A 15270-nucleotide genomic window follows, 5' to 3' on the forward strand; every position below is an offset into this window, starting at 1 on the left:
GAGGACGTGTTGCATCCCAGTGTACAACTGTGTCCTGGCTTCCACAATATTAACCCAGTGTGAAGGCGTCAGTGAGATGGACCATCCCTGGCCACATTCACTTGTCCACGTGTTTGTGGTTAGGCTGTCTTTCCCACTAAATGCACTGGGGAGGGCACAGGTAATGTTTTGGTATGCGCGCTTGTGTATAAGGCGCACCGGGACAAATAGGGGCGGCTGGGGACCGTTTATGGACACCCGGCCGCCCCCAGGCGGCTGGGGACCATGTGTGGTCACCCGACCGCGGGGCGGCTGGGGACTGAGTATGGACACCCGGCCGCCCCCTGGGGGGACCAAGCGTGGACACCCGGCCGCCGGGCGGCTGGAGACTGAGTATGGATACCAGGCTGCTGACGCAGCCATGACGTGGTGGCCAGATTCCACCTCCACATGCCTAAAAGGCCCAATTTCAAGTGCAAGCAAGCAGTAGGGTATTGCAGCCTGGGCGTGTATACTTGCGCTTGCATTGCAAGGAATGGGGGAGGTACAATTGAACACTGCCCTGGGACAAGGACTTGAACAGGGATAGTTGCAAGTCTGCAACGACAGGTGCAGGGCGGGAGGCATCTTCGCATGTGCCATGAACAGGGGGTTGGCGTGCACACACTACAGCGGAATAGGCTGTCCTTCCCACTAAATGCACTGGGGAGGGCACAGGTAATGTTTTGATATGTGCGCTTGTGCATAAGGTGCACCGGGACAAATAGGGGCAGCTGGGCACCGAGTATGGACACCGGGCCGCCCCCTGGCGGAAGGGGACCGAGTGTGGACACCCGGCCGCCGGGCGGTTGGGGACTGAGTATGGATACCAGGCCGCCGACGCAGCCATGACATGGTGGCCGGCGTCTGCCTCCACAAGCCTAAAAGTCCTCATTTCAAGTGCAAGCAAGCTAGCAGTATGGTATTGCAGCCTGTGGGTGGGTGGGTGGCAGGTTGCACACTTAGGCTTGCATTCCAAGAAAACAAAGCAGATGCTAACTTCTATCATCATCATCATGCTCCTCACCTTGGCACTCTCAACTCCCCTGATGGAGAAGCCAGGGCCCACCGGAGGAGTCTGGTGGGCTCGTCCAATGCTGCCCTAAAGCAGGCCAGGCTAAGAAAAGTGTGGGGAAGGTTACCGGGACAAATAGTGGCGGCTGGGGACTGAGTATGGAGACCTCGCTGCTGAAGCAGCCATGAGGTAGTGGCCAGCTTCGGCCTCCTCCAAACTAAAAGGCCCCATTTCAAGGGCAAGCTAGCAGTATGGTATTGCAGCCTGGGGGTGAGTGGGTGGCAGGCTGCACACTTACACTTGCATTCCAAGAAAACAAAACAGATGCTAACTTCTATCATCATCATCATGCTCCTCACCTTGGCACACCAGCCTGCGGGTGGGTGGGTGGCAGGCTGCATACTTGCGCTTGTATTGCAAGGAATGGGGGAGGTATAATTGAACACTGCCCTGGGACAAGGACTTGCACGGGGATAGTTGCAAGTCTGCATCTTCTGATGCGGCAAGGATCACTTCTCATGGGCACACTTTTAGGCAGTGACCTGGGTGTCAGAGATGCTTCCAGGGTTCTTCCCCATGCTGTTCCCATGTCTTTTCAGCACTTTATGCATGTGTCACACAGCACATGGCCAGATAAGGTTGTAAAATGTTAAAATGACATTTCCCGGTGAATGCATTTGTCACGGTTGAAAGCAATACAAAAGTGCAAAAACGCATAAAAAATGCTACTTGTGAACCTAGCCCAAGGTGTGGAGGAGTATTTTTGTTTTTGGTTATTTAGGCTATGTGCCCACGATGCAGAAATGCTCCGGATTTTTCCTGAGCGTTTCTGCATCTCCCCTGGCAGAAAAAAACGCATGGGGATTGTACATGCCTTTTTCCTGCCAGGGACAACCGGATATGAAGCGTTCTTCACATGCATTTCCGCATGTGGGTTGACAAGCGCTTTCCAAGCGATTTAGCATCACTTGGAAAGTGCTTGTCAACTTGGTCACACTATATAAATCCATGCAACCGGCATGGATTTATATAGTGTGAGCTAAAGAATGGTTAAAAATAAAAAAAATAAATCTATACTTACCTTCCGATGGCCCCCGCAGTCTTGTTTCGCTGCGTCCTGGCTGCCGGCAGATCACGGTACAGTGAAGGACCTGCCGTCACATGACTATGACGTCAGCGCAGGTCCTTCAGTCCATCGCTAGCTGCCGGCATGGGAGGACGAGCGCACCGGGGGCCATCAGAAGGTAAGTATAACATTTATTTTATTGTTTTTTTCACAGGTTCTATGGTACCCGGGTCCGGAGGAGAGTCTCCTGTCCTCCACACAAGGGTACCATCCGCACGTTGAAACGCATGGATTCCGCATGTACAGACGCAGTGATGCGGATTCCATGCGTTCCAATGCAAGTCAATGGCTGCGAAAACGCCACGCTTCCGCAAAATAATTGGTAGTGCTGCGTTTTTTTCCGCAATGATAATCCGCAGCGGAAATTATCATTGGGGAACATGGCAGGCCTTCTACCATGCGTTTTTTTAAGCGTTTCTGCAGCGTTTTTGCCGCTGTGGAAACGCTTAAAAAACGCATCATGGGCACACAGCCTTATTTTACCTTATACACAAGTCTTTTCCCTGGAAAGGATGTTCCTTAACATATTTCACAGGAAAACCGTTTCAGTTTAGTTTTTGAACGTTTTATTGTGAGCCCTTAAAAGTGGCTTAATACCTCTGACCACGTTGTTGACAGCTGTGACCTGGGGGTCAGAAATGCTTCCTGGGGCGACCCCCATGCTGTCCCCATGTCATTCGAGCACAATCACTATCGTTTTGGGCACTTTTTAGGCTTTCTACAGACTGCCGGGGGTGCCGCCGCAAAAATGCTCGGGTCTCCCATAGACTAACATTGGGCTCGTTGCTCGGGTCGAGCACCCGAGTATCACGGTGAGCTCGGCCCGAGCTTCAAGCACCCGAGCATTTTAGTGCTCGCTCAACACTAATAAAGACCCATTTATTATTTGCTGCCTTTTTAATTTGTTGCAGTATTTCATCCTCTACCTGTTCAGCTATATTAGGCGGCTTGTAACAAACTTCAATCAGCAGCTGTCCATTATTGCCATCCCCAGGTACATTTACCCAGACTGACACTACGTTGTCGCAGCGCCCCCGAATGTCGTCATTGAGCACATGTTATCCTCCATGTGAAATGCAAACCAGAATTCTGCTAAGATTGCAAAAAGTAATTTCCGGTCCGACGCTGATGACATTCCTCAGCGCCTCGTGTGTAGTGGGATGCTTAATAGATATTTGTGGACCACAAACCTCACTTCTGGAATGCATATCTGTTCAGCTGGAACGCACAATGTCATTTCCAGTTCAACGCTGAGGTCATTAGTCAGCGCCCCTCATACACTGGAACGCATACCATATCCTTGTTAAAGATTGGCGCTATCAACAAGGGAATAGTGACATCCCTTTCTCATTTTGCTATATGTGAAGGAATCAATGTCCCCATCGATGTACAATCGAGGGGCAAAGCCTCACAATCTCTCGAAATGTAACCCCATAATTTCCAGAATCTCGTCAGTATTAATCCTCACAGGATGATAGATGGAGATAAGACATTTGTTCAGACCTATGATTACAACTAGGACCAGAATCTTGCAAGCACCCTCCACATTACCATTACTTGGCGGAATAATCATTATCATGAGTTTGTAAGAGAATAAAGTTACCACATACCCTGGTTAGTAATAATAACAGCCTGTGTCTGGACGTCACAGGAGGTGACATGACAGGTACTGGGGTCTTCACCAGTTACCGATGGCGACCGAGGCCCGAGCGGTATCCTGGCATTTAAGTGCCAACATTGGTGATTGACAGCGGCATTTAATAGCTTACAAGCAGTGATGAGCGGACCTGTAGAAGGTCGGGTTCTGGTACCTTGCCCGAACTATTTTCAGTTCAGGTAACAGAACTTTAACCAAACTTCATCCAGAAACTGAACCCCATTGAAATAAATAAGGACTTGAAGTTTTGAGCTGAAAAATTCTCTATCTGCCCCGATACTCCGAATATTGCAACAGACTTCCAAGTGACGTCCGTGTTCGGCAGCAGTGCTGATTGGTGCTGGTACAGGCAGATGCTGGCTGTGTAATATAGCCGGCATCTGCCCTGTGGGGTGAGCTCCGCTCCCCACACCCGACGCGTTTCATGACGTAATAGATCACCATGAAGTGATAAGTAAAAACTCAGAGAAGCAGCAGAGCAAAGAGGGAACTACAAGGCCCAGCATGTCCACCCTGTGCTATGGGGTCTGTGAGGACATTACAGGGAGGAAGTATAACTACAACCCCCAGCATGTCCGGGCCATGTGCTGATATCAGCGCTCACTACAGAGAGGTCAGGGAAGATTGTTCTCAGTGGGAGAAGCAGAATAATCATCTTGTAGTTATGAGACGTTAATGGCGACAACAATAAGATAAGTGCGGTGACCCCGCGAGCTGCGGACGGCTGAGGCCTCTTCATCAGGCGCCAGGAGTAACGGCTGAGGCCTCTTCATCAGGCGCCAGGAGTAACGGCTGAGGCCTCTTCATCAGGCGCCAGGAGTAACGGCTGAGGCCTCTTCGTCAGGCACCAGGAGTAACGGCTGAGGCCTCTTCATCAGGTGCCAGGAGTAAAGGCTGAGGCCTCTTCATCAGGCGCCAGGAGTAACGGCTGAGGCCTCTTCATCAGGCGCCAGGAGTAACGGCTGAGGACTCTTCATAAGGCGCCAGGAGTAACGGCAGAGGACTCTTCATCAGGCGCCAGGAGTAACGGCTGAGGACTCTTCATCAGGCGCCAGGAGTAACGGCTGCGGCCTCTTCATCAGGCGCCAGGAGTAACGGCTGAGGCCTCTTCATCAGGCGCCAGGAGTAACGGCTGAGGCCTCTTCATCAGGCGCCAGGAGTAACGGCTGAGGCCTCTTCATCAGGCGCCAGGAGTAACGGCTGAGGACTCTTCATCAGGCGCCAGGAGTAACGGCTGAGGCCTCTTCATCAGGCGCGAGGAGTAACGGCTGAGGCCTCTTCATCAGGCGTCAGGAGTAACGGCTGAGGCCTCTTCATCAGGTGCCAGGAGTAACGGCTGAGGCCTCTTCATCAGGCGCCAGGAGTAACGGCTGAGGCCTCTTCATCAGGCGCCAGGAGTAACGGCTGAGGCCTCTTCATCAGGCGCGAGGAGTAACGGCTGAGGCCTCTTCATCAGGCGCGAGGAGTAACGGCTGAGGCCTCTTCATCAGGCGCCAGGAGTAACGGCTGAGGCCTCTTCATCAGGTGCCAGGAGTAACGGCTGAGGCCTCTTCATCAGGTGCCAGGAGTAACGGCTGAGGCCTCTTCATCAGGCGCCAAGAGTAACGGCTGAGGCCTCTTCGTCAGGCACCAGGAGTAACGGCTGAGGCCTCTTCATCAGGCGCCAGGAGTAACGGCTGAGGCCTCTTCATCAGGCGCGAGGAGTAACGGCTGAGGACCCTTCATCAGGCGCCAGGAGTAACGGCTGAGGCCTCTTCATCAGGTGCCAGGAGTAAGAAAGTATCTGAAGAAACACAAGAAGAAGAGACGGCGGAATAAAGGGGCAAGAGAGGAGGCGGGAGACACTACAACTCCCAGCATGCCCTGCTTTCTGTCACATTGTGCTTCTGTGTCAGCCAGAAAATTCTATGTAAATACTTTTATGCCCAGAAATGTGGAGGGAGGGAAACCTCAGCCGCCATCACTTCTCCACACAGCACAAGCTCCTCCCCCAGGTCACATGGTCACCATACAGGTCCTGCATCCACCACTGTCTACTGCTGAGCTCCGCCCACTCACGTGACTGGTCACATGGTGATGACATCATCACAGGTCCTTCACTCATCCAGATTAGCAGCTGAGGATCAGACAGGAGGATACACGGCGGAGGAAGGAGGTGATTATTGCTGCTTCTAGTCACCGTCAGGAGATCACATACGACATATCCAGAGGACGTACAGACTTTAGTCTGTGGCCATTAGCTGAAGTATAAGAAATAAGAATTAATCCTGAATTGAACCTGAAGTGAACTGAAGGTACCTGGATACTAAATCACAGTAAACAATGTTTGTGTTTGTTTTCACTCTCACCCCCTTAATCCTTCACTTCTTACAACCATCCCCTAATCCCTGCACCTAGTAAGGAACTCTTCATCTCTCCCTCCATTCTCCCCACACACATCACCTCCTCCTCAGAGCTATTCCTCAATATACAATCCTTTGCCTCCAAACACAGACGGCCACCTCATGCCCTCTCCTGCTCCCACCTAATAACGCTTTCTCTGCTCCTCCTTACTGCCGGCAACATCTCTCCAAATCCTGGCCCTCCTCACCACATCCCCACAGTCACTTCTACCTCCTATCCACGATCTATCCCAAACTCTCATCACCCTTCTAACCTTATACCTATACGCCCAGCCCCCGCTTCCCCAGTCCCACTAACAGGAGCTTTATGGAACGCTCGCTCTGTCTGCAACAAACTTTCCTACATTCACGATCTCTTCATCACTAACAAACTTTCCTTCCTCGGCATCACTGAAACCTGGCTCAACCCCTCTGACACAGCCTCTCCTGCTGCACTTTCGTATGGCGGATTCCACCTCTCCCATACCCCCTGCCCCACCGGCAAGCACGGTGGAGGAATAGGTTTCCTCCTCTCAGATAACTGCTCCTTCACCCATATCCCACTGCCGCCCTCAATTACTCTCCCCTCTTTTGAAATGCACTGCGTGCGCATCTACTCCCCGTCCAACCTCCAACTGGCTGTCATCTACTGCCCCCCAGGATCAACCACCACTTTCTTTGACCACTTCACCACTTGGCTACTTAATTTCCTCTCCGTTGACATCCCCACTATCCTCATGGGTGACTTTAACATCCCCATTGACACTTCCCTCCCAGCTGCCTCTAAGCTTCTATCCCTCACTTCCTCCTTTGGTCTTACCCAGTGGTCTTCCACACCCACCCACAAAGACGGCCACACGCTGGACCTCATCTTCACCCGCCTCTGTTCCCTATCTAACCTCTCTAACTCACCTCTCCCTCTCTCTGACCACAACCTACTTACATTCTCTTCCCTCTCCTCTCCAGGTCAACAATCCCCACTCCACAAACTTGCACACCCTCGCAGAAATCTCAGACACCTTGACCTACACTCACTCTCTGAATCCCTTCTTCCTCTTACAGACATTAGTTCCTTACATGATGCAGATGTTGCTGCCACTTTATACAACACCACAACAGCCGCAGCTCTCGATTCGGTCGCCCCCCTCACACATACCAAAGCTCGCACAATCAACAAGACAACCCTGGCACACCAGCCTAACTAAAGAACTGCGACGGGCCTCCAGGGTTGCCGAGCGTAGATGGAAAAAGTCCCACTCCAATGAGCACTTCATTGCATTCAAACAATCCCTCACTACCTTCAAGTCCACACTCACTGCAGCAAAACAAACATACTTCACATCCCTCATATCCTCCCTCTCTCACAACCCCAAACAACTATTCAAGACCTTCAATTCTCTCCTCCGTCCCCCAGTGCCTCCTCCCTCTCCTCTTATTTCATCCGAAGACTTTGCCTCATTCTTCAAGCAGAAGATTGACACCATCAGACAAAGCTTTTGCCTAAAGCCCCCACAGCCCCTCCCCACACCTACTCAACCCTCCTCCTCCAAAACCACCTTCTCCACCATTACGGAAGATCAACCTTCCTCTTTACTCTCCAAATCACACCTCACCACCTGTAAACTTGACCCAATCCCGTCCCACCTCATCCCAAACCTTACCACTATGTTCATCCCAACCCTAGCCCACCTCTTTAACCTGTCACTAACAACTGATGTCTTCCCCTCATGCTTCAAACATGCCTCAATCACACCCATCCTCAAAAAGCCCTCCCTTGACCCATCCTCTCTGACTAGCTATCACCCCATATCACTTCTCCCCTATGCCTCAAAACTACTGGAACAACACGTCCATTCTGAACTGTCCTCCCACCTCTCCTCCTGCTCCCTCTTCGACCGCCTACAATCTGGTTTCCGACCGCACCATTCTACTGAAACTGCACTGACTAAAGTCACCAACGACCTACTAACCGCCAAATCTAAGCGACACTACTCCGTCCTTCTCCTCCTAGACCATTCATCTGCCTTCGACACAGTGGACCATTAGCTCTTACTACAAACTCTCTCATCTCTCGGCATCACAGACTTAGCTCTATCCTGGATCTCCTCATACCTAACAGACAGGACATTCAGTGTCTCCCACTCACGCACCACCTCCTCATCTCGCCCCCTATCTGTCGGTGTCCCCCAAGGTTCAGTCCTAGGACCTCTGCTCTTCTCCACCTTAGGCCTGGGACAGCTCATAGTCTCATGGCTTTCATTATCACCTCTATGCTGACGACACACAGATCTACCTCTCTGGACCCGATATCTCCTCCCTACTAACCAAAATCCCACAATGTTTGTCCGCTATTTCATCTTTCTTCTCTGCTAGATTTCTAAAACTTAACATGGACAAAACAGAATTCATCATCTTTCCGCCATCCCATTCACCCCCCCCAACTGACCTATCTATCAATGTCAATGGCTGTCAACTCTCCCCAGTCCCACAAACTCGCTGCCTCGGTGTAACCCTGGACTCTGAACTCTCCTTCAAACCACATATCCAAGCCCTTTCCACTTCCTGCCGACTCCAACTCAGAAATATCTCCCGGATCCGCACATTCCTCAACCATGAATCTGCAAAAACACTAGTGCACACCCTCATCATCTCCTGCCTTGACTACTGCTACCTCCTGCTCTGTGGCCTCCCTTCTACCACTCTTGCACCCCTCCAATCTATCCTAAACTCTGCTGCCCGACTAATCCACCTGTCCCCCCGCTATTCCCCGGCCTCTCCTCTCTGTCAATCTCTTCACTGACTCCCAATTCCTCAGAGAATCCAGTTCAAAACCCTAACCATGGCATACAAAGCCATTCACAACCTGTCTCCTCCATATATCTCTGACCTAGTCTCCCGTTACATACCCGAACGCAACCTCCGATCCTCACAAGTTCTCCTTCTCTACTCCCCTCTTATCTCCTCCTCCCACAATCGCATACAAGATTTCTCCCGTGCTTCCCCCTACTCTGGAACTCTCTACCCCAACACATCAGACTCTTGTCGACCGTGGAAACCTTCAAAAGGAGCCTGAAGACCCACCTCTTCCGACAAGCCTACAACCTGCAGTAACCACCGCTGCATGACCAGCTCTACCCTCACCTAATGTAGATTGTGAGCCCTCGCGGGCAGGGTCCTCGCTCCTCCTGTAACAGTCGCTGTCACATTGTTTTCAAGATTATTGTACTTGTATTTGCTATGTATATCCCTTTTCACATGTAAAGCGCCATGGAATAAATGGCGCTATAATAATAAATAATAATAATAATAACGTACAGCTCTGCCCTTCACCGCCCTCCTCACATTAATCCTCCGACACTTTCCTTCCTCAGTCCTGACGTGTCGCCCGATCACCGACCTCAGCGCCGACGATCCACACAATTATTTCATAGAGAATATTCACCGTATCCGACAGGAAATGTCCTCCCCATCCCCCAATATCGCGGCTCCTCTTCCCTCACTTTGTGTCTTTGTACCGATCACAGAAGAAGATGTGTCCTGACTCCTCGCATCTTCTCGCCCTACTACCTGCACCAGTGACCCTATTCCCTCACATCTCCTTCAGTCCCTTTCCCCGACTGTCACCACTCACCTAACTACAATATTTAATCTCTCTCATCTGGAATCGTTCCCTCATTCACGCATGCCATCATAACCCCATTGCTAAAAAACACTCCCTCGACCTGAACTGCTAACTACAGACCATGAATAAGGCTTAGCCGACACACGCAGATCTGGCACCAGTACTCAATTTGCTCCATAGTCTTGTTGCCCCCCGGAGTTCTTTTTAATATGGTTAATAAATTCTAAGTTTTACTTACCTGCAACGCAGCCCATCGCTGGATGGTAAACCCGTCTTCCTTCCATGCTAACTACAGACCTGTCTCCAATATTCCCTTCATCTCTAAACTCCTGGAACGCTTGGTCTACTCCCGTCTAATCCGCTATCTCTCAGATAACTCTCTCCTCGACCCTATACAATCTGGTTTCCACTCTTTGCATTCTACTGAAACTGCCCTCACTAAAGTCTCTAATGAACTATTAACTGCAAAATCTAATGGTCCCTGCTGATTCTCCTGGATCTCTGCCGCATTCGACACTGTGAGTCACCAGCTTCTCCTCAATATGCTCCGCTCTATCTGCCTCATGGAAAATGCTCTCTCCTGGTTCTTCTCCTACCTCTCTGACCGCTCCTTCATTGTATCTTTTACTGGCCCCTCTTCCCCTCCTCCTTTCCTCTTATTGTCGAGTTTCCTCAGGGCTCTGTCCTAGGCCCCCTCCTCTTACTCTCAGGGTTCAGTTCTAGGTCCCCTCCTCTTAGTATCGGGATTTCTCAGGGTTCAATCCTAGGTCCCCTCCTCTTACTGTCAGGGTTCAGTCCTAGGTCCCCTCCTCTTAGTCTCAGGGTTCAGTCCTAGGTCTCCTCCTCTTATTGTCGGGGTTTCTCAGGGTTCAGTCCTAGGTCCCCTCCTCTTACTGTCAGGGTTCAGTCCTAGGTCCCCTCCTCTTACTGTCAGGGTTCAGTCCTAGGTCCCCTCCTCTTACTGTCAGGGTTCAGTCCTAGGTCCCGTCCTCTTACTGTCAGGGTTCAGTCCTAGGTCCCCCCTCTTACTGTCAGGGTTTCTCAGGGTTCAGTCCTAGGTCCTCTCCTCTTACTGTCAGGGTTCCACAAGGTTCAGACCTAGGTCCCCTCCTCTTACTGTCAGGGTTTCTCAGGGTTCAGTCCTAGGTCCTCTCCTCTTACTGTCAGGGTTCATTCCGAGGCCCCCTTCTTTTACTGTCAAGGTTCAGTCCTAGGCCCCCTCCACGTACTGTCAATGTTTCTCAGGGTTCAGTCCTAAGTCCCTGTCTCTTACTGTCAGGGTTCAGTCCGAGGCCCCCTCCTCTTACTGTCAGGGTTCAGTCCGAGGCCCCCTCCTTTTACTGTATGGGTTTCTCAGGGTTCAGTCCTAGGTCCCCTCAGCCACCCTCCTTGCTATACTGTTACATTTAAATATAATTAAAAAAGATAATGTTTGATTTAGAAAACCATTTATACAAAATCATTTGGCAAAAGAGCCATCTCCGATTCTGGCTACTAATGCCGGATGCTTCGATATCTTATAGCTGACACCTTACACCGGCGGCATGGACACAACTTCTGATCTTACATCATCATCCCTGCATCATATATTTATGGTTGATTGGGCTGTCCAATTAAAATAAGTTATCACCTATCTCTGGGATGGGTGATAACCTGGCGATCGTTGGGGGTTCCACCATGGCCGGTGTCAGCACCCGGGCAAGTGCCAGGGCCCTGAGCAGGCGGGGGGCCCACTCGCGGTCGGGCACCCCGCCGGGCTATGGGCAGAGGGGAGCGGTGCCAGCGCCCGCCCTTCTCCCCCTCTTGCTCAGGGCCCCGGCAGCCGGATACTTACCTCTCCCCGTACCTCCGCAGATCCACTGTCTTCCTGCTCTGCGCTCCCTGTGACTTCTCAGGTCAGAGGGTGCGGTGACGTCTTTCCACCGTGCCCTCCCCTGAGCCATCACAGGCAGCGCAGGGCGGGAAGACGCTGGCGACACTGGAGTCCGGACCTGAGCAGCGGCAGCAAGTGAGGAGGAGTGAGATGAGTATTTGATTTTTTTTTTAATGTATGGAGGCATGGGGCATTATATGGGGGGGTGACATCCTGCATGGGGCATTATATGGCGGGGTGGCATCCTGCATGGGGCATTATATGGGGGGGGTGACATCCTGCATGGGGCATTATATGGGGGGGTGACATCCTGCATGGGGCATTATATGGGGGGATGACATCCTGCATGGGGCATTATATGGGGGGGTGACATCCTGCATAGGGCATTATATGGGGGGGTGACATCCTGCATGGGGCATTATGTGGGGGGGTGACATCCTGCATAGGGCATTATATGGGGGGGTGACATCCTGCATGAGGCATTATATAGGGGGGTGACATCCTGCATGAGGCATTATATGGGGGGTGATATCCTGCATGGGGCATTATATGGTGGGGGAAAGGGACATCCTACATGGGGCATTATATGGGGGGGAAAGGGACATCCTACATGGGGCATTATATGGGGGGGGAGAGGTGACATTCTGCATGGGGCATTATATGGGGGGGGAAGGGACATCCTGTATGGGGCATTATATGGGGGGGAGAGAGGTGACATCCTGCATGGGGCATTATATGGTGGGGAGGTGACATCCTGCATGGGGCATTATATGGTGGGGTGATGACATTCTGCATGGGACATTATATGGGGGAGGGACATCCTGCATGGGGAATTATATGGGGAGGGGAAAAGACATCCTGCATGGGGCATTATATGGTAAGGAGGGACATCCTGCATGGAGCATTATATGGGGGGGGGAAGGGACATCCTGCATGGAGCATTATATGTGGGGGAAGGGACATCCTGCATGGGGCATTTTGTGGGGGGGGGACATCCTGCATGGGGAATTATATGGGGGGGACATCCCGCATGGGGAATTATATGGGGGGGGACATCCCGCATGGGGCATTATATGGGGGGTGACATCCCGCATGGGGCATTATATGGGGAGGGAAGGGACATCCTGCATGTGGCATTATATGGGGGGAGGGACATCCTGCATGGGCATTATATGGGGGGAGGAAGTGACATCCTGCATGGGGCATTACATAGGGGGGGGGTGACATCCTACATGGGGTATTATAAGGTGGGGGAAAGGGACATCCTACATGGGGCATTATAAGGTGGGGGAAAGGGACATCCTACATGGGGCATTATAAGGTGGGGGAAAGGGACATCCTGTATGGGGCATTATATGGGGGGGAAAGGGACATCCTGTATGAGGCATTATATGGGGGGAGGGACATCCTGCATGGGGCATTATACGGGGGGGGACATCCTGCATGGGGCATTATATGGGGGGAGGAAGTGACATCCTGCATGGGGCATTATATGGGGGGGAGAGGTGACATCCTGCATGGGGCATTATATGGGGGGTGACATATTGCTTGGGGCATTTTAAAGAGAGGTTGGTGGTATCCTGCATGGGGCATTATATGGTGGGGGAAAGGGACATCCTGTATGGGGCATTATATGGGGGGGAGAGAGGTGACATCCTGCATGGGGCATTATATGGGGGGTGATGACATCCTGCATGGGGCATTATATGGGGGGTGATGACATCCTGCATGGGGAATTATATGGGGGGGGATATCCTGCATGGGGCATTATATGGGGGGGGGACATCCTGCATCGGGCATTATATGGGGGGTGATGACATCCTGCATGGGGCATTATATGGGGGGGACATCCTGCATGGGGCATTATATGGAGGGGGGGAAGGGACATCGTGCATGGAGCATTATATGGGGGGAAGGGACATCCTGCATGGGGCATTGTATGGGGGGGGGGAGGGACATCCTGCATGGGGAATTATATGGGGGGGGACATCCTGCATGGGGCATTATATGGGGGGGACATCCTGCATGGGGCATTATATGGGGAGGGAAGGGACGTCCTGCATGGGGCATTATATGGGGGGGAGGGACATCCTGCATGGGGCATTATATGGGAGGGGAAAGGGACATCCTGCATGGGGCATTATATGGGGGGAGGGACATCCTCCATGGGGCATTATATAGGGGGGGAGTGACATCCTGCATGGGGCATTATATGGGAGGGGAAAGGGACATCCTGCATGGGGCATTATATGGGAGGGGAAAGGGACATCCTGCATGGGGCATTCTATGGGAGGGGAAAGGGACATCCTGCATGGGGCATTATATGGGAGGGGAAAGGGACATCCTGCATGGGGCATTATATGGGAGGGGAAAGGGACATCCTCCATGGGGCATTATATGGGGGGGAAGTGACATCCTGCATGGGGCATTATATGGGAGGGGAAAGGGACATCCTGCATGGGGCATTATATGGGAGGGGAAAGGGACATCCTGCATGGGGCATTATATGGGAGGGGAAAGGGACATCCTGCATGGGGCATTATATGGGAGGGGAAAGGGACATCCTGCATGGGGCATTATATGGGGGGAAAGGGACATCCTGCATGGGGCATTATATGGTAAGGAGGGACATCCTGCATGGAGCATTATATGGGGGGGGAAGGGACATCCTGCATGGAGCATTATATGGGGGGGAAGGGACATCCTGCATGGGGCATTATATGGGAGGGGAAAGGGACATCCTGCATGGGGCATTATATGGGAGGGGAAAGGGACATCCTGCATGGGGCATTATATGGGGGGTGATGACATCCTGCATGGGGCATTATATGGGGGGGACATCCTGCATGGGGCATTATATGGAGGGGGGGAAGGGACATCGTGCATGGAGCATTATATGGGGGGAAGGGACATCCTGCATGGGGCATTGTATGGGGGGGGACATCCTGCATGGGGAATTATATGGGGGGGGGACATCCTGCATGGGGCATTATATGGGGGGGGACATCCTGCATGGGGCATTATATGGGGAGGGAAGGGACGTCCTGCATGGGGCATTATATGGGGGGGAGGGACATCCTGCATGGGGCATTATATGGGAGGGGAAAGGGACATCCTGCATGGGGCATTATATGGGGGGAGGGACATCCTCCATGGGGCATTATATGGGGGGGGAGTGACATCCTGCATGGGGCATTATATGGGAGGGGAAAGGGACATCCTGCATGGGGCATTATATGGGAGGGGAAAGGGACATCCTGCATGGGGCATTCTATGGGAGGGGAAAGGGACATCCTGCATGGGGCATTATATGGGAGGGGAAAGGGACATCCTGCATGGGGCATTATATGGGAGGGGAAAGGGACATCCTCCATGGGGCATTATATGGGGGGGAAGTGACATCCTGCATGGGGCATTATATGGGAGGGGAAAGGGACATCCTGCATGGGGCATTATATGGGAGGGGAAAGGGACATCCTGCATGGAGCATTATATGGGAGGGGAAAGGGACATCCTGCATGGGGCATTATATGGGAGGGGAAAGGGACATCCTGCATGGGGCATTATATGGGGGGAAA

General features: G+C 52.1%; 1 protein-coding gene across 3 annotated transcripts in view; it reads left to right on the forward strand.

Moving 5' to 3' along the window:
- Positions 1 to 5868: 5868 nt before the first annotated feature.
- Positions 5869 to 15270, forward strand: part of LOC141266106 (uncharacterized) — a 36161-nt gene continuing 26759 nt past the window's right edge. For 2 of the 3 annotated variants that reach the window (XM_073680043.1, XM_073680045.1), the window contains exon 1: positions 5869 to 5971. The gene's annotated coding sequence lies outside the window, so the exon portion shown is untranslated. Of the gene's footprint in view, positions 6111 to 15270 lie in introns of all 3 variants that reach the window. The other variant, XM_073680044.1, reaches the window with a different exon arrangement.

The sequence above is a fragment of the Phyllobates terribilis genome, unplaced genomic scaffold, assembly GCF_046119375.1.
Source record: "Phyllobates terribilis strain yellow unplaced genomic scaffold, ASM4611937v1 Scaffold_4__5_contigs__length_816908805, whole genome shotgun sequence".
NCBI lineage: Eukaryota > Metazoa > Chordata > Amphibia > Anura > Dendrobatidae > Phyllobates > Phyllobates terribilis.